This window comes from Trichomycterus rosablanca, unplaced genomic scaffold (assembly GCF_030014385.1).
Source record: "Trichomycterus rosablanca isolate fTriRos1 unplaced genomic scaffold, fTriRos1.hap1 scaffold_256, whole genome shotgun sequence".
NCBI classification, from domain to species: domain Eukaryota; kingdom Metazoa; phylum Chordata; class Actinopteri; order Siluriformes; family Trichomycteridae; genus Trichomycterus; species Trichomycterus rosablanca.
The window spans coordinates 1-18,752 of NW_026947084.1; the positions used below are offsets into that span (position 1 = coordinate 1).

At 39.5% G+C, this 18,752-nt stretch overlaps 43 non-coding genes across 43 annotated transcripts; all 43 read right to left on the reverse strand.

Annotated features, from left to right (window-relative positions):
* Window positions 1–87: 87 nt before the first annotated feature.
* Window positions 88–206, reverse strand: LOC134307103 (5S ribosomal RNA). The gene has a single exon (XR_010009656.1). It is a non-coding gene; the product is annotated as a 5S ribosomal RNA (ribosomal RNA).
* Window positions 207–511: 305 nt separating this feature from the next.
* LOC134307196 (5S ribosomal RNA) lies at window positions 512–630 on the reverse strand. The gene has a single exon (XR_010009745.1). It is a non-coding gene; the product is annotated as a 5S ribosomal RNA (ribosomal RNA).
* Window positions 631–939: 309 nt separating this feature from the next.
* LOC134307207 (5S ribosomal RNA) lies at window positions 940–1,058 on the reverse strand. Its single transcript, XR_010009756.1, has one exon. It is a non-coding gene; the product is annotated as a 5S ribosomal RNA (ribosomal RNA).
* A 313-nt stretch (window positions 1,059–1,371) lies between these two features.
* LOC134307219 (5S ribosomal RNA) lies at window positions 1,372–1,490 on the reverse strand. Its single transcript, XR_010009767.1, has one exon. It is a non-coding gene; the product is annotated as a 5S ribosomal RNA (ribosomal RNA).
* A 317-nt stretch (window positions 1,491–1,807) lies between these two features.
* Window positions 1,808–1,926, reverse strand: LOC134307173 (5S ribosomal RNA). Its single transcript, XR_010009724.1, has one exon. It is a non-coding gene; the product is annotated as a 5S ribosomal RNA (ribosomal RNA).
* A 309-nt stretch (window positions 1,927–2,235) lies between these two features.
* Window positions 2,236–2,354, reverse strand: LOC134307231 (5S ribosomal RNA). Its single transcript, XR_010009778.1, has one exon. It is a non-coding gene; the product is annotated as a 5S ribosomal RNA (ribosomal RNA).
* A 312-nt stretch (window positions 2,355–2,666) lies between these two features.
* On the reverse strand, window positions 2,667–2,785 carry LOC134307109 (5S ribosomal RNA). Its single transcript, XR_010009663.1, has one exon. It is a non-coding gene; the product is annotated as a 5S ribosomal RNA (ribosomal RNA).
* A 305-nt stretch (window positions 2,786–3,090) lies between these two features.
* Window positions 3,091–3,209, reverse strand: LOC134307121 (5S ribosomal RNA). The gene has a single exon (XR_010009675.1). It is a non-coding gene; the product is annotated as a 5S ribosomal RNA (ribosomal RNA).
* Window positions 3,210–3,522: 313 nt separating this feature from the next.
* On the reverse strand, window positions 3,523–3,641 carry LOC134307132 (5S ribosomal RNA). The gene has a single exon (XR_010009686.1). It is a non-coding gene; the product is annotated as a 5S ribosomal RNA (ribosomal RNA).
* Window positions 3,642–3,954: 313 nt separating this feature from the next.
* LOC134307145 (5S ribosomal RNA) lies at window positions 3,955–4,073 on the reverse strand. Its single transcript, XR_010009698.1, has one exon. It is a non-coding gene; the product is annotated as a 5S ribosomal RNA (ribosomal RNA).
* Window positions 4,074–4,410: 337 nt separating this feature from the next.
* Window positions 4,411–4,529, reverse strand: LOC134307157 (5S ribosomal RNA). Its single transcript, XR_010009709.1, has one exon. It is a non-coding gene; the product is annotated as a 5S ribosomal RNA (ribosomal RNA).
* A 297-nt stretch (window positions 4,530–4,826) lies between these two features.
* LOC134307169 (5S ribosomal RNA) lies at window positions 4,827–4,945 on the reverse strand. The gene has a single exon (XR_010009720.1). It is a non-coding gene; the product is annotated as a 5S ribosomal RNA (ribosomal RNA).
* Window positions 4,946–5,254: 309 nt separating this feature from the next.
* On the reverse strand, window positions 5,255–5,373 carry LOC134307181 (5S ribosomal RNA). Its single transcript, XR_010009731.1, has one exon. It is a non-coding gene; the product is annotated as a 5S ribosomal RNA (ribosomal RNA).
* A 293-nt stretch (window positions 5,374–5,666) lies between these two features.
* LOC134307192 (5S ribosomal RNA) lies at window positions 5,667–5,785 on the reverse strand. The gene has a single exon (XR_010009742.1). It is a non-coding gene; the product is annotated as a 5S ribosomal RNA (ribosomal RNA).
* A 309-nt stretch (window positions 5,786–6,094) lies between these two features.
* On the reverse strand, window positions 6,095–6,213 carry LOC134307194 (5S ribosomal RNA). Its single transcript, XR_010009743.1, has one exon. It is a non-coding gene; the product is annotated as a 5S ribosomal RNA (ribosomal RNA).
* A 285-nt stretch (window positions 6,214–6,498) lies between these two features.
* On the reverse strand, window positions 6,499–6,617 carry LOC134307195 (5S ribosomal RNA). Its single transcript, XR_010009744.1, has one exon. It is a non-coding gene; the product is annotated as a 5S ribosomal RNA (ribosomal RNA).
* Window positions 6,618–6,938: 321 nt separating this feature from the next.
* Window positions 6,939–7,057, reverse strand: LOC134307197 (5S ribosomal RNA). Its single transcript, XR_010009746.1, has one exon. It is a non-coding gene; the product is annotated as a 5S ribosomal RNA (ribosomal RNA).
* A 317-nt stretch (window positions 7,058–7,374) lies between these two features.
* LOC134307198 (5S ribosomal RNA) lies at window positions 7,375–7,493 on the reverse strand. Its single transcript, XR_010009747.1, has one exon. It is a non-coding gene; the product is annotated as a 5S ribosomal RNA (ribosomal RNA).
* A 328-nt stretch (window positions 7,494–7,821) lies between these two features.
* On the reverse strand, window positions 7,822–7,940 carry LOC134307199 (5S ribosomal RNA). The gene has a single exon (XR_010009748.1). It is a non-coding gene; the product is annotated as a 5S ribosomal RNA (ribosomal RNA).
* A 305-nt stretch (window positions 7,941–8,245) lies between these two features.
* Window positions 8,246–8,364, reverse strand: LOC134307200 (5S ribosomal RNA). The gene has a single exon (XR_010009749.1). It is a non-coding gene; the product is annotated as a 5S ribosomal RNA (ribosomal RNA).
* A 309-nt stretch (window positions 8,365–8,673) lies between these two features.
* LOC134307201 (5S ribosomal RNA) lies at window positions 8,674–8,792 on the reverse strand. The gene has a single exon (XR_010009750.1). It is a non-coding gene; the product is annotated as a 5S ribosomal RNA (ribosomal RNA).
* Window positions 8,793–9,089: 297 nt separating this feature from the next.
* Window positions 9,090–9,208, reverse strand: LOC134307202 (5S ribosomal RNA). Its single transcript, XR_010009751.1, has one exon. It is a non-coding gene; the product is annotated as a 5S ribosomal RNA (ribosomal RNA).
* A 702-nt stretch (window positions 9,209–9,910) lies between these two features.
* On the reverse strand, window positions 9,911–10,029 carry LOC134307203 (5S ribosomal RNA). The gene has a single exon (XR_010009752.1). It is a non-coding gene; the product is annotated as a 5S ribosomal RNA (ribosomal RNA).
* Window positions 10,030–10,330: 301 nt separating this feature from the next.
* Window positions 10,331–10,449, reverse strand: LOC134307204 (5S ribosomal RNA). Its single transcript, XR_010009753.1, has one exon. It is a non-coding gene; the product is annotated as a 5S ribosomal RNA (ribosomal RNA).
* Window positions 10,450–10,758: 309 nt separating this feature from the next.
* Window positions 10,759–10,877, reverse strand: LOC134307205 (5S ribosomal RNA). The gene has a single exon (XR_010009754.1). It is a non-coding gene; the product is annotated as a 5S ribosomal RNA (ribosomal RNA).
* Window positions 10,878–11,178: 301 nt separating this feature from the next.
* Window positions 11,179–11,297, reverse strand: LOC134307206 (5S ribosomal RNA). Its single transcript, XR_010009755.1, has one exon. It is a non-coding gene; the product is annotated as a 5S ribosomal RNA (ribosomal RNA).
* Window positions 11,298–11,606: 309 nt separating this feature from the next.
* Window positions 11,607–11,725, reverse strand: LOC134307208 (5S ribosomal RNA). Its single transcript, XR_010009757.1, has one exon. It is a non-coding gene; the product is annotated as a 5S ribosomal RNA (ribosomal RNA).
* A 317-nt stretch (window positions 11,726–12,042) lies between these two features.
* Window positions 12,043–12,161, reverse strand: LOC134307210 (5S ribosomal RNA). Its single transcript, XR_010009758.1, has one exon. It is a non-coding gene; the product is annotated as a 5S ribosomal RNA (ribosomal RNA).
* Window positions 12,162–12,470: 309 nt separating this feature from the next.
* LOC134307211 (5S ribosomal RNA) lies at window positions 12,471–12,589 on the reverse strand. Its single transcript, XR_010009759.1, has one exon. It is a non-coding gene; the product is annotated as a 5S ribosomal RNA (ribosomal RNA).
* Window positions 12,590–12,894: 305 nt separating this feature from the next.
* Window positions 12,895–13,013, reverse strand: LOC134307212 (5S ribosomal RNA). Its single transcript, XR_010009760.1, has one exon. It is a non-coding gene; the product is annotated as a 5S ribosomal RNA (ribosomal RNA).
* Window positions 13,014–13,322: 309 nt separating this feature from the next.
* On the reverse strand, window positions 13,323–13,441 carry LOC134307213 (5S ribosomal RNA). Its single transcript, XR_010009761.1, has one exon. It is a non-coding gene; the product is annotated as a 5S ribosomal RNA (ribosomal RNA).
* Window positions 13,442–13,746: 305 nt separating this feature from the next.
* On the reverse strand, window positions 13,747–13,865 carry LOC134307214 (5S ribosomal RNA). Its single transcript, XR_010009762.1, has one exon. It is a non-coding gene; the product is annotated as a 5S ribosomal RNA (ribosomal RNA).
* A 309-nt stretch (window positions 13,866–14,174) lies between these two features.
* On the reverse strand, window positions 14,175–14,293 carry LOC134307215 (5S ribosomal RNA). Its single transcript, XR_010009763.1, has one exon. It is a non-coding gene; the product is annotated as a 5S ribosomal RNA (ribosomal RNA).
* A 305-nt stretch (window positions 14,294–14,598) lies between these two features.
* Window positions 14,599–14,717, reverse strand: LOC134307216 (5S ribosomal RNA). The gene has a single exon (XR_010009764.1). It is a non-coding gene; the product is annotated as a 5S ribosomal RNA (ribosomal RNA).
* A 320-nt stretch (window positions 14,718–15,037) lies between these two features.
* On the reverse strand, window positions 15,038–15,156 carry LOC134307174 (5S ribosomal RNA). Its single transcript, XR_010009725.1, has one exon. It is a non-coding gene; the product is annotated as a 5S ribosomal RNA (ribosomal RNA).
* Window positions 15,157–15,465: 309 nt separating this feature from the next.
* On the reverse strand, window positions 15,466–15,584 carry LOC134307217 (5S ribosomal RNA). Its single transcript, XR_010009765.1, has one exon. It is a non-coding gene; the product is annotated as a 5S ribosomal RNA (ribosomal RNA).
* Window positions 15,585–15,897: 313 nt separating this feature from the next.
* On the reverse strand, window positions 15,898–16,016 carry LOC134307218 (5S ribosomal RNA). Its single transcript, XR_010009766.1, has one exon. It is a non-coding gene; the product is annotated as a 5S ribosomal RNA (ribosomal RNA).
* A 305-nt stretch (window positions 16,017–16,321) lies between these two features.
* On the reverse strand, window positions 16,322–16,440 carry LOC134307220 (5S ribosomal RNA). The gene has a single exon (XR_010009768.1). It is a non-coding gene; the product is annotated as a 5S ribosomal RNA (ribosomal RNA).
* Window positions 16,441–16,745: 305 nt separating this feature from the next.
* LOC134307221 (5S ribosomal RNA) lies at window positions 16,746–16,864 on the reverse strand. The gene has a single exon (XR_010009769.1). It is a non-coding gene; the product is annotated as a 5S ribosomal RNA (ribosomal RNA).
* A 305-nt stretch (window positions 16,865–17,169) lies between these two features.
* On the reverse strand, window positions 17,170–17,288 carry LOC134307222 (5S ribosomal RNA). The gene has a single exon (XR_010009770.1). It is a non-coding gene; the product is annotated as a 5S ribosomal RNA (ribosomal RNA).
* Window positions 17,289–17,601: 313 nt separating this feature from the next.
* On the reverse strand, window positions 17,602–17,720 carry LOC134307223 (5S ribosomal RNA). Its single transcript, XR_010009771.1, has one exon. It is a non-coding gene; the product is annotated as a 5S ribosomal RNA (ribosomal RNA).
* A 305-nt stretch (window positions 17,721–18,025) lies between these two features.
* On the reverse strand, window positions 18,026–18,144 carry LOC134307224 (5S ribosomal RNA). Its single transcript, XR_010009772.1, has one exon. It is a non-coding gene; the product is annotated as a 5S ribosomal RNA (ribosomal RNA).
* A 313-nt stretch (window positions 18,145–18,457) lies between these two features.
* Window positions 18,458–18,576, reverse strand: LOC134307226 (5S ribosomal RNA). The gene has a single exon (XR_010009773.1). It is a non-coding gene; the product is annotated as a 5S ribosomal RNA (ribosomal RNA).
* Between the last annotated feature and the right edge of the window lie 176 nt (window positions 18,577–18,752).

The window sequence follows — 18,752 nt, forward strand, 5'->3', positions numbered from 1 at the left end:
AGATAGATAGATAGATAGATAGATACTTTATTATGCTAGCTAACAGCTAAATGACACCATGAATGGGGCTGAAACCAAAAAATAAAAAGCTTACAGCACTCAGTATTCCCAGGCGGTCTCCCATCTAGGTACTGACTGAGCCCAACCCTGCTTGGCTTCTGAGATCGGACGAGATCAGGCGTTCCCAAGGTGGTTTGGCCGTAAGCGAAAGAAGCTGGATTTAAAGGCCTGTTATAGCTAGTCAGCCAGCTATCTGAGTGCTAGCCAGCTATCTGGGCTGGAATTACATTGGAAGGCCTTTTATAGATAGATAGATAGATAGATAGATAGATAGATAGATAGATAGATAGATAGATAGATAGATAGATAGATAGATAGATAGATAGATAGATAGATAGATAGATAGATAGATAGATAGATAGATAGATAGATAGATAGATAGATAGATACTTTATTATGCTAGCTAACAGCTAAATGACACCATGAATGGGGCTGAAACCAAAAAATAAAAAGCTTACAGCACTCAGTATTCCCAGGCGGTCTCCCATCTAGGTACTGACTGAGCCCAACCCTGCTTGGCTTCTGAGATCGGACGAGATCAGGCGTTCCCAAGGTGGTTTGGCCGTAAGCGAAAGAAGCTGGATTTAAAGGCCTGTTATAGATAGCTAGTCAGCCAGCTATCTGAGTGCTAGCCAGCTATCTGGGCTGGAATTACATTGGAAGGCCTTTTATAGATAGATAGATAGATAGATAGATAGATAGATAGATAGATAGATAGATAGATAGATAGATAGATAGATAGATAGATAGATAGATAGATAGATAGATAGATAGATAGATAGATAGATAGATAGATAGATAGATAGATAGATAGATACTTTATTATGCTAGCTAACAGCTAAATGACACCATGAATGGGGCTGAAACCAAAAAATAAAAAGCTTACAGCACTCAGTATTCCCAGGCGGTCTCCCATCTAGGTACTGACTGAGCCCAACCCTGCTTGGCTTCTGAGATCGGACGAGATCAGGCGTTCCCAAGGTGGTTTGGCCGTAAGCGAAAGAAGCTGGATTTAAAGGCCTGTTATAGCTAGTCAGCCAGCTATCTGAGTGCTAGCCAGCTATCTGGGCTGGAATTACATTGGAAGGCCTTTTATAGATAGATAGATAGATAGATAGATAGATAGATAGATAGATAGATAGATAGATAGATAGATAGATAGATAGATAGATAGATAGATAGATAGATAGATAGATAGATAGATAGATAGATAGATAGATAGATAGATAGATAGATAGATAGATAGATACTTTATTATGCTAGCTAACAGCTAAATGACACCATGAATGGGGCTGAAACCAAAAAATAAAAAGCTTACAGCACTCAGTATTCCCAGGCGGTCTCCCATCTAGGTACTGACTGAGCCCAACCCTGCTTGGCTTCTGAGATCGGACGAGATCAGGCGTTCCCAAGGTGGTTTGGCCGTAAGCGAAAGAAGCTGGATTTAAAGGCCTGTTATAGCTAGTCAGCCAGCTATCTGAGTGCTAGCCAGCTATCTGGGCTGGAATTACATTGGAAGGCCTTTTATAGATAGATAGATAGATAGATAGATAGATAGATAGATAGATAGATAGATAGATAGATAGATAGATAGATAGATAGATAGATAGATAGATAGATAGATAGATAGATAGATAGATAGATAGATAGATAGATAGATAGATAGATAGATAGATAGATAGATACTTTATTATGCTAGCTAACAGCTAAATGACACCATGAATGGGGCTGAAACCAAAAAATAAAAAGCTTACAGCACTCAGTATTCCCAGGCGGTCTCCCATCTAGGTACTGACTGAGCCCAACCCTGCTTGGCTTCTGAGATCGGACGAGATCAGGCGTTCCCAAGGTGGTTTGGCTGTAAGCGAAAGAAGCTGGATTTAAAGGCCTGTTATAGCTAGTCAGCCAGCTATCTGAGTGCTAGCCAGCTATCTGGGCTGGAATTACATTGGAAGGCCTTTTATAGATAGATAGATAGATAGATAGATAGATAGATAGATAGATAGATAGATAGATAGATAGATAGATAGATAGATAGATAGATAGATAGATAGATAGATAGATAGATAGATAGATAGATAGATAGATAGATAGATAGATAGATAGATAGATACTTTATTATGCTAGCTAACAGCTAAATGACACCATGAATGGGGCTGAAACCAAAAAATAAAAAGCTTACAGCACTCAGTATTCCCAGGCGGTCTCCCATCTAGGTACTGACTGAGCCCAACCCTGCTTGGCTTCTGAGATCGGACGAGATCAGGCGTTCCCAAGGTGGTTTGGCCGTAAGCGAAAGAAGCTGGATTTAAAGGCCTGTTATAGCTAGTCAGCCAGCTATCTGAGTGCTAGCCAGCTATCTGGGCTGGAATTACATTGGAAGGCCTTTATAGATAGATAGATAGATAGATAGATAGATAGATAGATAGATAGATAGATAGATAGATAGATAGATAGATAGATAGATAGATAGATAGATAGATAGATAGATAGATAGATAGATAGATAGATAGATAGATAGATAGATAGATAGATAGATAGATACTTTATTATGCTAGCTAACAGCTAAATGACACCATGAATGGGGCTGAAACCAAAAAATAAAAAGCTTACAGCACTCAGTATTCCCAGGCGGTCTCCCATCTAGGTACTGACTGAGCCCAACCCTGCTTGGCTTCTGAGATCGGACGAGATCAGGCGTTCCCAAGGTGGTTTGGCCGTAAGCGAAAGAAGCTGGATTTAAAGGCCTGTTATAGCTAGTCAGCCAGCTATCTGAGTGCTAGCCAGCTATCTGGGCTGGAATTACATTGGAAGGCCTTTTATAGATAGATAGATAGATAGATAGATAGATAGATAGATAGATAGATAGATAGATAGATAGATAGATAGATAGATAGATAGATAGATAGATAGATAGATAGATAGATAGATAGATAGATAGATAGATAGATAGATAGATAGATAGATACTTTATTATGCTAGCTAACAGCTAAATGACACCATGAATGGGGCTGAAACCAAAAAATAAAAAGCTTACAGCACTCAGTATTCCCAGGCGGTCTCCCATCTAGGTACTGACTGAGCCCAACCCTGCTTGGCTTCTGAGATCGGACGAGATCAGGCGTTCCCAAGGTGGTTTGGCCGTAAGCGAAAGAAGCTGGATTTAAAGGCCTGTTATAGCTAGTCAGCCAGCTATCTGAGTGCTAGCCAGCTATCTGGGCTGGAATTACATTGGAAGGCCTTTTATAGATAGATAGATAGATAGATAGATAGATAGATAGATAGATAGATAGATAGATAGATAGATAGATAGATAGATAGATAGATAGATAGATAGATAGATAGATAGATAGATAGATAGATAGATAGATAGATAGATAGATAGATAGATAGATAGATACTTTATTATGCTAGCTAACAGCTAAATGACACCATGAATGGGGCTGAAACCAAAAAATAAAAAGCTTACAGCACTCAGTATTCCCAGGCGGTCTCCCATCTAGGTACTGACTGAGCCCAACCCTGCTTGGCTTCTGAGATCGGACGAGATCAGGCGTTCCCAAGGTGGTTTGGCCGTAAGCGAAAGAAGCTGGATTTAAAGGCCTGTTATAGCTAGTCAGCCAGCTATCTGAGTGCTAGCCAGCTATCTGGGCTGGAATTACATTGGAAGGCCTTTTATAGATAGATAGATAGATAGATAGATAGATAGATAGATAGATAGATAGATAGATAGATAGATAGATAGATAGATAGATAGATAGATAGATAGATAGATAGATAGATAGATAGATAGATAGATAGATAGATAGATAGATAGATAGATAGATAGATACTTTATTATGCTAGCTAACAGCTAAATGACACCATGAATGGGGCTGAAACCAAAAAATAAAAAGCTTACAGCACTCAGTATTCCCAGGCGGTCTCCCATCTAGGTACTGACTGAGCCCAACCCTGCTTGGCTTCTGAGATCGGACGAGATCAGGCGTTCCCAAGGTGGTTTGGCCGTAAGCGAAAGAAGCTGGATTTAAAGGCCTGTTATAGCTAGTCAGCCAGCTATCTGAGTGCTAGCCAGCTATCTGGGCTGGAATTACATTGGAAGGCCTTTTATAGATAGATAGATAGATAGATAGATAGATAGATAGATAGATAGATAGATAGATAGATAGATAGATAGATAGATAGATAGATAGATAGATAGATAGATAGATAGATAGATAGATAGATAGATAGATAGATAGATAGATAGATAGATAGATAGATAGATAGATAGATAGATAGATAGATACTTTATTATGCTAGCTAACAGCTAAATGACACCATGAATGGGGCTGAAACCAAAAAATAAAAAGCTTACAGCACTCAGTATTCCCAGGCGGTCTCCCATCTAGGTACTGACTGAGCCCAACCCTGCTTGGCTTCTGAGATCGGACGAGATCAGGCGTTCCCAAGGTGGTTTGGCCGTAAGCGAAAGAAGCTGGATTTAAAGGCCTGTTATAGCTAGTCAGCCAGCTATCTGAGTGCTAGCCAGCTATCTGGGCTGGAATTACATTGGAAGGCCTTTTATAGATAGATAGATAGATAGATAGATAGATAGATAGATAGATAGATAGATAGATAGATAGATAGATAGATAGATAGATAGATAGATAGATAGATAGATAGATAGATAGATAGATAGATAGATAGATAGATAGATAGATACTTTATTATGCTAGCTAACAGCTAAATGACACCATGAATGGGGCTGAAACCAAAAAATAAAAAGCTTACAGCACTCAGTATTCCCAGGCGGTCTCCCATCTAGGTACTGACTGAGCCCAACCCTGCTTGGCTTCTGAGATCGGACGAGATCAGGCGTTCCCAAGGTGGTTTGGCCGTAAGCGAAAGAAGCTGGATTTAAAGGCCTGTTATAGCTAGTCAGCCAGCTATCTGAGTGCTAGCCAGCTATCTGGGCTGGAATTACATTGGAAGGCCTTTTATAGATAGATAGATAGATAGATAGATAGATAGATAGATAGATAGATAGATAGATAGATAGATAGATAGATAGATAGATAGATAGATAGATAGATAGATAGATAGATAGATAGATAGATAGATAGATAGATAGATAGATAGATAGATAGATACTTTATTATGCTAGCTAACAGCTAAATGACACCATGAATGGGGCTGAAACCAAAAAATAAAAAGCTTACAGCACTCAGTATTCCCAGGCGGTCTCCCATCTAGGTACTGACTGAGCCCAACCCTGCTTGGCTTCTGAGATCGGACGAGATCAGGCGTTCCCAAGGTGGTTTGGCCGTAAGCGAAAGAAGCTGGATTTAAAGGCCTGTTATAGCTAGTCAGCCAGCTATCTGAGTGCTAGCCAGCTATCTGGGCTGGAATTACATTGGAAGGCCTTTTATAGATAGATAGATAGATAGATAGATAGATAGATAGATAGATAGATAGATAGATAGATAGATAGATAGATAGATAGATAGATAGATAGATAGATAGATAGATAGATAGATAGATAGATAGATAGATAGATAGATACTTTATTATGCTAGCTAACAGCTAAATGACACCATGAATGGGGCTGAAACCAAAAAATAAAAAGCTTACAGCACTCAGTATTCCCAGGCGGTCTCCCATCTAGGTACTGACTGAGCCCAACCCTGCTTGGCTTCTGAGATCGGACGAGATCAGGCGTTCCCAAGGTGGTTTGGCCGTAAGCGAAAGAAGCTGGATTTAAAGGCCTGTTATAGCTAGTCAGCCAGCTATCTGAGTGCTAGCCAGCTATCTGGGCTGGAATTACATTGGAAGGCCTTTTATAGATAGATAGATAGATAGATAGATAGATAGATAGATAGATAGATAGATAGATAGATAGATAGATAGATAGATAGATAGATAGATAGATAGATAGATAGATAGATAGATAGATAGATAGATAGATAGATAGATAGATAGATAGATAGATACTTTATTATGCTAGCTAACAGCTAAATGACACCATGAATGGGGCTGAAACCAAAAAATAAAAAGCTTACAGCACTCAGTATTCCCAGGCGGTCTCCCATCTAGGTACTGACTGAGCCCAACCCTGCTTGGCTTCTGAGATCGGACGAGATCAGGCGTTCCCAAGGTGGTTTGGCCGTAAGCGAAAGAAGCTGGATTTAAAGGCCTGTTATAGCTAGTCAGCCAGCTATCTGAGTGCTAGCCAGCTATCTGGGCTGGAATTACATTGGAAGGCCTTTTATAGATAGATAGATAGATAGATAGATAGATAGATAGATAGATAGATAGATAGATAGATAGATAGATAGATAGATAGATAGATAGATAGATAGATAGATAGATAGATAGATAGATAGATAGATAGATACTTTATTATGCTAGCTAACAGCTAAATGACACCATGAATGGGGCTGAAACCAAAAAATAAAAAGCTTACAGCACTCAGTATTCCCAGGCGGTCTCCCATCTAGGTACTGACTGAGCCCAACCCTGCTTGGCTTCTGAGATCGGACGAGATCAGGCGTTCCCAAGGTGGTTTGGCCGTAAGCGAAAGAAGCTGGATTTAAAGGCCTGTTATAGCTAGTCAGCCAGCTATCTGAGTGCTAGCCAGCTATCTGGGCTGGAATTACATTGGAAGGCCTTTTATAGATAGATAGATAGATAGATAGATAGATAGATAGATAGATAGATAGATAGATAGATAGATAGATAGATAGATAGATAGATAGATAGATAGATAGATAGATAGATAGATAGATAGATAGATAGATAGATAGATAGATAGATAGATAGATAGATAGATAGATACTTTATTATGCTAGCTAACAGCTAAATGACACCATGAATGGGGCTGAAACCAAAAAATAAAAAGCTTACAGCACTCAGTATTCCCAGGCGGTCTCCCATCTAGGTACTGACTGAGCCCAACCCTGCTTGGCTTCTGAGATCGGACGAGATCAGGCGTTCCCAAGGTGGTTTGGCCGTAAGCGAAAGAAGCTGGATTTAAAGGCCTGTTATAGCTAGTCAGCCAGCTATCTGAGTGCTAGCCAGCTATCTGGGCTGGAATTACATTGGAAGGCCTTTTATAGATAGATAGATAGATAGATAGATAGATAGATAGATAGATAGATAGATAGATAGATAGATAGATAGATAGATAGATAGATAGATAGATAGATAGATAGATAGATAGATAGATAGATAGATAGATAGATAGATAGATAGATAGATAGATAGATAGATACTTTATTATGCTAGCTAACAGCTAAATGACACCATGAATGGGGCTGAAACCAAAAAATAAAAAGCTTACAGCACTCAGTATTCCCAGGCGGTCTCCCATCTAGGTACTGACTGAGCCCAACCCTGCTTGGCTTCTGAGATCGGACGAGATCAGGCGTTCCCAAGGTGGTTTGGCCGTAAGCCGTAAGCGAAAGAAGCTGGATTTAAAGGCCTGTTATAGCTAGTCAGCCAGCTATCTGAGTGCTAGCCAGCTATCTGGGCTGGAATTACATTGGAAGGCCTTTTATAGATAGATAGATAGATAGATAGATAGATAGATAGATAGATAGATAGATAGATAGATAGATAGATAGATAGATAGATAGATAGATAGATAGATAGATAGATAGATAGATAGATAGATAGATAGATAGATAGATAGATAGATAGATAGATAGATAGATAGATACTTTATTATGCTAGCTAACAGCTAAATGACACCATGAATGGGGCTGAAACCAAAAAATAAAAAGCTTACAGCACTCAGTATTCCCAGGCGGTCTCCCATCTAGGTACTGACTGAGCCCAACCCTGCTTGGCTTCTGAGATCGGACGAGATCAGGCGTTCCCAAGGTGGTTTGGCCGTAAGCGAAAGAAGCTGGATTTAAAGGCCTGTTATAGCTAGTCAGCCAGCTATCTGAGTGCTAGCCAGCTATCTGGGCTGGAATTACATTGGAAGGCCTTTTATAGATAGATAGATAGATAGATAGATAGATAGATAGATAGATAGATAGATAGATAGATAGATAGATAGATAGATAGATAGATAGATAGATAGATAGATAGATAGATAGATAGATAGATAGATAGATAGATAGATAGATAGATAGATACTTTATTATGCTAGCTAACAGCTAAATGACACCATGAATGGGGCTGAAACCAAAAAATAAAAAGCTTACAGCACTCAGTATTCCCAGGCGGTCTCCCATCTAGGTACTGACTGAGCCCAACCCTGCTTGGCTTCTGAGATCGGACGAGATCAGGCGTTCCCAAGGTGGTTTGGCCGTAAGCGAAAGAAGCTGGATTTAAAGGCCTGTTATAGCTAGTCAGCCAGCTATCTGAGTGCTAGCCAGCTATCTGGGCTGGAATTACATTGGAAGGCCTTTTATAGATAGATAGATAGATAGATAGATAGATAGATAGATAGATAGATAGATAGATAGATAGATAGATAGATAGATAGATAGATAGATAGATAGATAGATAGATAGATAGATAGATAGATAGATAGATAGATAGATAGATAGATAGATAGATACTTTATTATGCTAGCTAACAGCTAAATGACACCATGAATGGGGCTGAAACCAAAAAATAAAAAGCTTACAGCACTCAGTATTCCCAGGCGGTCTCCCATCTAGGTACTGACTGAGCCCAACCCTGCTTGGCTTCTGAGATCGGACGAGATCAGGCGTTCCCAAGGTGGTTTGGCCGTAAGCGAAAGAAGCTGGATTTAAAGGCCTGTTATAGCTAGTCAGCCAGCTATCTGAGTGCTAGCCAGCTATCTGGGCTGGAATTACATTGGAAGGCCTTTTATAGATAGATAGATAGATAGATAGATAGATAGATAGATAGATAGATAGATAGATAGATAGATAGATAGATAGATAGATAGATAGATAGATAGATAGATAGATAGATAGATAGATAGATAGATAGATAGATAGATAGATACTTTATTATGCTAGCTAACAGCTAAATGACACCATGAATGGGGCTGAAACCAAAAAATAAAAAGCTTACAGCACTCAGTATTCCCAGGCGGTCTCCCATCTAGGTACTGACTGAGCCCAACCCTGCTTGGCTTCTGAGATCGGACGAGATCAGGCGTTCCCAAGGTGGTTTGGCCGTAAGCGAAAGAAGCTGGATTTAAAGGCCTGTTATAGCTAGTCAGCCAGCTATCTGAGTGCTAGCCAGCTATCTGGGCTGGAATTACATTGGAAGGCCTTTTATAGATAGATAGATAGATAGATAGATAGATAGATAGATAGATAGATAGATAGATAGATAGATAGATAGATAGATAGATAGATAGATAGATAGATAGATAGATAGATAGATAGATAGATAGATAGATAGATAGATAGATAGATACTTTATTATGCTAGCTAACAGCTAAATGACACCATGAATGGGGCTGAAACCAAAAAATAAAAAGCTTACAGCACTCAGTATTCCCAGGCGGTCTCCCATCTAGGTACTGACTGAGCCAGATCGGACGAGATCAGGCGTTCCCAAGGTGGTTTGGCCGTAAGCGAAAGAAGCTGGATTTAAAGGCCTGTTATAGCTAGTCAGCCAGCTATCTGAGTGCTAGCCAGCTATCTGGGCTGGAATTACATTGGAAGGCCTTTTATAGATAGATAGATAGATAGATAGATAGATAGATAGATAGATAGATAGATAGATAGATAGATAGATAGATAGATAGATAGATAGATAGATAGATAGATAGATAGATAGATAGATAGATAGATAGATAGATAGATAGATAGATACTTTATTATGCTAGCTAACAGCTAAATGACACCATGAATGGGGCTGAAACCAAAAAATAAAAAGCTTACAGCACTCAGTATTCCCAGGCGGTCTCCCATCTAGGTACTGACTGAGCCCAACCCTGCTTGGCTTCTGAGATCGGACGAGATCAGGCGTTCCCAAGGTGGTTTGGCCGTAAGCGAAAGAAGCTGGATTTAAAGGCCTGTTATAGCTAGTCAGCCAGCTATCTGAGTGCTAGCCAGCTATCTGGGCTGGAATTACATTGGAAGGCCTTTTATAGATAGATAGATAGATAGATAGATAGATAGATAGATAGATAGATAGATAGATAGATAGATAGATAGATAGATAGATAGATAGATAGATAGATAGATAGATAGATAGATAGATAGATAGATAGATAGATAGATAGATAGATACTTTATTATGCTAGCTAACAGCTAAATGACACCATGAATGGGGCTGAAACCAAAAAATAAAAAGCTTACAGCACTCAGTATTCCCAGGCGGTCTCCCATCTAGGTACTGACTGAGCCCAACCCTGCTTGGCTTCTGAGATCGGACGAGATCAGGCGTTCCCAAGGTGGTTTGGCCGTAAGCGAAAGAAGCTGGATTTAAAGGCCTGTTATAGCTAGTCAGCCAGCTATCTGAGTGCTAGCCAGCTATCTGGGCTGGAATTACATTGGAAGGCCTTTTATAGATAGATAGATAGATAGATAGATAGATAGATAGATAGATAGATAGATAGATAGATAGATAGATAGATAGATAGATAGATAGATAGATAGATAGATAGATAGATAGATAGATAGATAGATAGATAGATAGATAGATAGATAGATAGATACTTTATTATGCTAGCTAACAGCTAAATGACACCATGAATGGGGCTGAAACCAAAAAATAAAAAGCTTACAGCACTCAGTATTCCCAGGCGGTCTCCCATCTAGGTACTGACTGAGCCCAACCCTGCTTGGCTTCTGAGATCGGACGAGATCAGGCGTTCCCAAGGTGGTTTGGCCGTAAGCGAAAGAAGCTGGATTTAAAGGCCTGTTATAGCTAGTCAGCCAGCTATCTGAGTGCTAGCCAGCTATCTGGGCTGGAATTACATTGGAAGGCCTTTTATAGATAGATAGATAGATAGATAGATAGATAGATAGATAGATAGATAGATAGATAGATAGATAGATAGATAGATAGATAGATAGATAGATAGATAGATAGATAGATAGATAGATAGATAGATAGATAGATAGATAGATAGATACTTTATTATGCTAGCTAACAGCTAAATGACACCATGAATGGGGCTGAAACCAAAAAATAAAAAGCTTACAGCACTCAGTATTCCCAGGCGGTCTCCCATCTAGGTACTGACTGAGCCCAACCCTGCTTGGCTTCTGAGATCGGACGAGATCAGGCGTTCCCAAGGTGGTTTGGCCGTAAGCGAAAGAAGCTGGATTTAAAGGCCTGTTATAGCTAGTCAGCCAGCTATCTGAGTGCTAGCCAGCTATCTGGGCTGGAATTACATTGGAAGGCCTTTTATAGATAGATAGATAGATAGATAGATAGATAGATAGATAGATAGATAGATAGATAGATAGATAGATAGATAGATAGATAGATAGATAGATAGATAGATAGATAGATAGATAGATAGATAGATAGATAGATAGATAGATAGATAGATAGATACTTTATTATGCTAGCTAACAGCTAAATGACACCATGAATGGGGCTGAAACCAAAAAATAAAAAGCTTACAGCACTCAGTATTCCCAGGCGGTCTCCCATCTAGGTACTGACTGAGCCCAACCCTGCTTGGCTTCTGAGATCGGACGAGATCAGGCGTTCCCAAGGTGGTTTGGCCGTAAGCGAAAGAAGCTGGATTTAAAGGCCTGTTATAGCTAGTCAGCCAGCTATCTGAGTGCTAGCCAGCTATCTGGGCTGGAATTACATTGGAAGGCCTTTTATAGATAGATAGATAGATAGATAGATAGATAGATAGATAGATAGATAGATAGATAGATAGATAGATAGATAGATAGATAGATAGATAGATAGATAGATAGATAGATAGATAGATAGATAGATAGATAGATAGATAGATAGATAGATAGATAGATAGATACTTTATTATGCTAGCTAACAGCTAAATGACACCATGAATGGGGCTGAAACCAAAAAATAAAAAGCTTACAGCACTCAGTATTCCCAGGCGGTCTCCCATCTAGGTACTGACTGAGCCCAACCCTGCTTGGCTTCTGAGATCGGACGAGATCAGGCGTTCCCAAGGTGGTTTGGCCGTAAGCGAAAGAAGCTGGATTTAAAGGCCTGTTATAGCTAGTCAGCCAGCTATCTGAGTGCTAGCCAGCTATCTGGGCTGGAATTACATTGGAAGGCCTTTTATAGATAGATAGATAGATAGATAGATAGATAGATAGATAGATAGATAGATAGATAGATAGATAGATAGATAGATAGATAGATAGATAGATAGATAGATAGATAGATAGATAGATAGATAGATAGATAGATAGATAGATAGATAGATAGATACTTTATTATGCTAGCTAACAGCTAAATGACACCATGAATGGGGCTGAAACCAAAAAATAAAAAGCTTACAGCACTCAGTATTCCCAGGCGGTCTCCCATCTAGGTACTGACTGAGCCCAACCCTGCTTGGCTTCTGAGATCGGACGAGATCAGGCGTTCCCAAGGTGGTTTGGCCGTAAGCGAAAGAAGCTGGATTTAAAGGCCTGTTATAGCTAGTCAGCCAGCTATCTGAGTGCTAGCCAGCTATCTGGGCTGGAATTACATTGGAAGGCCTTTTATAGATAGATAGATAGATAGATAGATAGATAGATAGATAGATAGATAGATAGATAGATAGATAGATAGATAGATAGATAGATAGATAGATAGATAGATAGATAGATAGATAGATAGATAGATAGATAGATAGATAGATAGATAGATACTTTATTATGCTAGCTAACAGCTAAATGACACCATGAATGGGGCTGAAACCAAAAAATAAAAAGCTTACAGCACTCAGTATTCCCAGGCGGTCTCCCATCTAGGTACTGACTGAGCCCAACCCTGCTTGGCTTCTGAGATCGGACGAGATCAGGCGTTCCCAAGGTGGTTTGGCCGTAAGCGAAAGAAGCTGGATTTAAAGGCCTGTTATAGCTAGTCAGCCAGCTATCTGAGTGCTAGCCAGCTATCTGGGCTGGAATTACATTGGAAGGCCTTTTATAGATAGATAGATAGATAGATAGATAGATAGATAGATAGATAGATAGATAGATAGATAGATAGATAGATAGATAGATAGATAGATAGATAGATAGATAGATAGATAGATAGATAGATAGATAGATAGATAGATAGATAGATAGATAGATACTTTATTATGCTAGCTAACAGCTAAATGACACCATGAATGGGGCTGAAACCAAAAAATAAAAAGCTTACAGCACTCAGTATTCCCAGGCGGTCTCCCATCTAGGTACTGACTGAGCCCAACCCTGCTTGGCTTCTGAGATCGGACGAGATCAGGCGTTCCCAAGGTGGTTTGGCCGTAAGCGAAAGAAGCTGGATTTAAAGGCCTGTTATAGCTAGTCAGCCAGCTATCTGAGTGCTAGCCAGCTATCTGGGCTGGAATTACATTGGAAGGCCTTTTATAGATAGATAGATAGATAGATAGATAGATAGATAGATAGATAGATAGATAGATAGATAGATAGATAGATAGATAGATAGATAGATAGATAGATAGATAGATAGATAGATAGATAGATAGATAGATAGATAGATAGATAGATAGATACTTTATTATGCTAGCTAACAGCTAAATGACACCATGAATGGGGCTGAAACCAAAAAATAAAAAGCTTACAGCACTCAGTATTCCCAGGCGGTCTCCCATCTAGGTACTGACTGAGCCCAACCCTGCTTGGCTTCTGAGATCGGACGAGATCAGGCGTTCCCAAGGTGGTTTGGCCGTAAGCGAAAGAAGCTGGATTTAAAGGCCTGTTATAGCTAGTCAGCCAGCTATCTGAGTGCTAGCCAGCTATCTGGGCTGGAATTACATTGGAAGGCCTTTTATAGATAGATAGATAGATAGATAGATAGATAGATAGATAGATAGATAGATAGATAGATAGATAGATAGATAGATAGATAGATAGATAGATAGATAGATAGATAGATAGATAGATAGATAGATAGATAGATAGATAGATAGATAGATAGATACTTTATTATGCTAGCTAACAGCTAAATGACACCATGAATGGGGCTGAAACCAAAAAATAAAAAGCTTACAGCACTCAGTATTCCCAGGCGGTCTCCCATCTAGGTACTGACTGAGCCCAACCCTGCTTGGCTTCTGAGATCGGACGAGATCAGGCGTTCCCAAGGTGGTTTGGCCGTAAGCGAAAGAAGCTGGATTTAAAGGCCTGTTATAGCTAGTCAGCCAGCTATCTGAGTGCTAGCCAGCTATCTGGGCTGGAATTACATTGGAAGGCCTTTTATAGATAGATAGATAGATAGATAGATAGATAGATAGATAGATAGATAGATAGATAGATAGATAGATAGATAGATAGATAGATAGATAGATAGATAGATAGATAGATAGATAGATAGATAGATAGATAGATAGATAGATAGATAGATACTTTATTATGCTAGCTAACAGCTAAATGACACCATGAATGGGGCTGAAACCAAAAAATAAAAAGCTTACAGCACTCAGTATTCCCAGGCGGTCTCCCATCTAGGTACTGACTGAGCCCAACCCTGCTTGGCTTCTGAGATCGGACGAGATCAGGCGTTCCCAAGGTGGTTTGGCCGTAAGCGAAAGAAGCTGGATTTAAAGGCCTGTTATAGCTAGTCAGCCAGCTATCTGAGTGCTAGCCAGCTATCTGGGCTGGAATTACATTGGAAGGCCTTTTATAGATAGATAGATAGATAGATAGATAGATAGATAGATAGATAGATAGATAGATAGATAGATAGATAGATAGATAGATAGATAGATAGATAGATAGATAGATAGATAGATAGATAATAGATAGATAGATAGATAGATAGATAGATAGATAGATAGATAGATACTTTATTATGCTAGCTAACAGCTAAATGACACCATGAATGGGGCTGAAACCAAAAAATAAAAAGCTTACAGCACTCAGTATTCCCAGGCGGTCTCCCATCTAGGTACTGACTGAGCCCAACCCTGCTTGGCTTCTGAGATCGGACGAGATCAGGCGTTCCCAAGGTGGTTTGGCTGTAAGCAAAAGAAGCTGGATTTAAAGGCCTGTTATAGCTAGTCAGCCAGCTATCTGAGTGCTAGCCAGCTATCTGGGCTGGAATTACATTGGAAGGCCTTTTATAGATAGATAGATAGATAGATAGATAGATAGATAGATAGATAGATAGATAGATAGATAGATAGATAGATAGATAGATAGATAGATAGATAGATAGATAGATAGATAGATAGATAGATAGATAGATAGATAGATAGATAGATAGATAGATACTTTATTATGCTAGCTAACAGCTAAATGACACCATGAATGGGGCTGAAACCAAAAAATAAAAAGCTTACAGCACTCAGTATTCCCAGGCGGTCTCCCATCTAGGTACTGACTGAGCCCAACCCTGCTTGGCTTCTGAGATCGGACGAGATCAGGCGTTCCCAAGGTGGTTTGGCCGTAAGCGAAAGAAGCTGGATTTAAAGGCCTGTTATAGCTAGTCAGCCAGCTATCTGAGTGCTAGCCAGCTATCTGGGCTGGAATTACATTGGAAGGCCTTTTATAGATAGATAGATAGATAGATAGATAGATAGATAGATAGATAGATAGATAGATAGATAGATAAATAGATAGATAGATAGATAGATAGATAGATAGATAGATAGATAGATAGATAGATAGATAGATAGATAGATAGATAGATAGATAGATAGATACTTTATTATGCTAGCTAACAGCTAAATGACACCATGAATGGGGCTGAAACCAAAAAATAAAAAGCTTACAGCACTCAGTATTCCCAGGCGGTCTCCCATCTAGGTACTGACTGAGCCCAACCCTGCTTGGCTTCTGAGATCGGACGAGATCAGGCGTTCCCAAGGTGGTTTGGCCGTAAGCGAAAGAAGCTGGATTTAAAGGCCTGTTATAGCTAGTCAGCCAGCTATCTGAGTGCTAGCCAGCTATCTGGGCTGGAATTACATTGGAAGGCCTTTTATAGATAGATAGATAGATAGATAGATAGATAGATAGATAGATAGATAGATAGATAGATAGATAGATAGATAGATAGATAGATAGATAGATAGATAGATAGATAGATAGATAGATAGATAGATAGATAGATAGATAGATAGATAGATACTTTATTATGCTAGCTAACAGCTAAATGACACCATGAATGGGGCTGAAACCAAAAAATAAAAAGCTTACAGCACTCAGTATTCCCAGGCGGTCTCCCATCTAGGTACTGACTGAGCCCAACCCTGCTTGGCTTCTGAGATCGGACGAGATCAGGCGTTCCCAAGGTGGTTTGGCCGTAAGCGAAAGAAGCTGGATTTAAAGGCCTGTTATAGCTAGTCAGCCAGCTATCTGAGTGCTAGCCAGCTATCTGGGCTGGAATTACATTGGAAGGCCTTTTATAGATAGATAGATAGATAGATAGATAGATAGATAGATAGATAGATAGATAGATAGATAGATAGATAGATAGATAGATAGATAGATAGATAGATAGATAGATAGATAGATAGATAGATAGATAGATAGATAGATAGATAGATAGATACTTTATTATGCTAGCTAACAGCTAAATGACACCATGAATGGGGCTGAAACCAAAAAATAAAAAGCTTACAGCACTCAGTATTCCCAGGCGGTCTCCCATCTAGGTACTGACTGAGCCCAACCCTGCTTGGCTTCTGAGATCGGACGAGATCAGGCGTTCCCAAGGTGGTTTGGCCGTAAGCGAAAGAAGCTGGATTTAAAGGCCTGTTATAGCTAGTCAGCCAGCTATCTGAGTGCTAGCCAGCTATCTGGGCTGGAATTACATTGGAAGGCCTTTTATAGATAGATAGATAGATAGATAGATAGATAGATAGATAGATAGATAGATAGATAGATAGATAGATAGATAGATAGATAGATAGATAGATAGATAGATAGATAGATAGATAGATAGATAGATAGATAGATAGATAGATAGATAGATACTTTATTATGCTAGCTAACAGCTAAATGACACCATGAATGGGGCTGAAACCAAAAAATAAAAAGCTTACAGCACTCAGTATTCCCAGGCGGTCTCCCATCTAGGTACTGACTGAGCCCAACCCTGCTTGGCTTCTGAGATCGGACGAGATCAGGCGTTCCCAAGGTGGTTTGGCCGTAAGCGAAAGAAGCTGGATTTAAAGGCCTGTTATAGCTAGTCAGCCAGCTATCTGAGTGCTAGCCAGCTATCTGGGCTGGAATTACATTGGAAGGCCTTTTATAGATAGATAGATAGATAGATAGATAGATAGATAGATAGATAGATAGATAGATAGATAGATAGATAGATAGATAGATAGATAGATAGATAGATAGATAGATAGATAGATAGATAGATAGATAGATAGATAGATAGATAGATAGATAGATAGATACTTTATTATGCTAGCTAACAGCTAAATGACACCATGAATGGGGCTGAAACCAAAAAATAAAAAGCTTACAGCACTCAGTATTCCCAGGCGGTCTCCCATCTAGGTACTGACTGAGCCCAACCCTGCTTGGCTTCTGAGATCGGACGAGATCAGGCGTTCCCAAGGTGGTTTGGCCGTAAGCGAAAGAAGCTGGATTTAAAGGCCTGTTATAGCTAGTCAGCCAGCTATCTGAGTGCTAGCCAGCTATCTGGGCTGGAATTACATTGGAAGGCCTTTTATAGATAGATAGATAGATAGATAGATAGATAGATAGATAGATAGATAGATAGATAGATAGATAGATAGATAGATAGATAGATAGATAGATAGATAGATAGATAGATAGATAGATAGATAGATAGATAGATAGATAGATAGATAGATACTTTATTATGCTAGCTAACAGCTAAATGACACCATGAATGGGGCTGAAACCAAAAAATAAAAAGCTTACAGCACTCAGTATTCCCAGGCGGTCTCCCATCTAGGTACTGACTGAGCCCAACCCTGCTTGGCTTCTGAGATCGGACGAGATCAGGCGTTCCCAAGGTGGTTTGGCCGTAAGCGAAAGAAGCTGGATTTAAAGGCCTGTTATAGCTAGTCAGCCAGCTATCTGAGTGCTAGCCAGCTATCTGGGCTGGAATTACATTGGAAGGCCTTTTATAGATAGATAGATAGATAGATAGATAGATAGATAGATAGATAGATAGATAGATAGATAGATAGATAGATAGATAGATAGATAGATAGATAGATAGATAGATAGATAGATAGATAGATAGATAGATAGATAGATAGATAGATAGATAGATAGATACTTTATTATGCTAGCTAACAGCTAAATGACACCATGAATGGGGCTGAAACCAAAAAATAAAAAGCTTACAGCACTCAGTATTCCCAGGCGGTCTCCCATCTAGGTACTGACTGAGCCCAACCCTGCTTGGCTTCTGAGATCGGACGAGATCAGGCGTTCCCAAGGTGGTTTGGCCGTAAGCGAAAGAAGCTGGATTTAAAGGCCTGTTATAGCTAGTCAGCCAGCTATCTGAGTGCTAGCCAGCTATCTGGGCTGGAATTACATTGGAAGGCCTTTTATAGATAGATAGATAGATAGATAGATAGATAGATAGATAGATAGATAGATAGATAGATAGATAGATAGATAGATAGATAG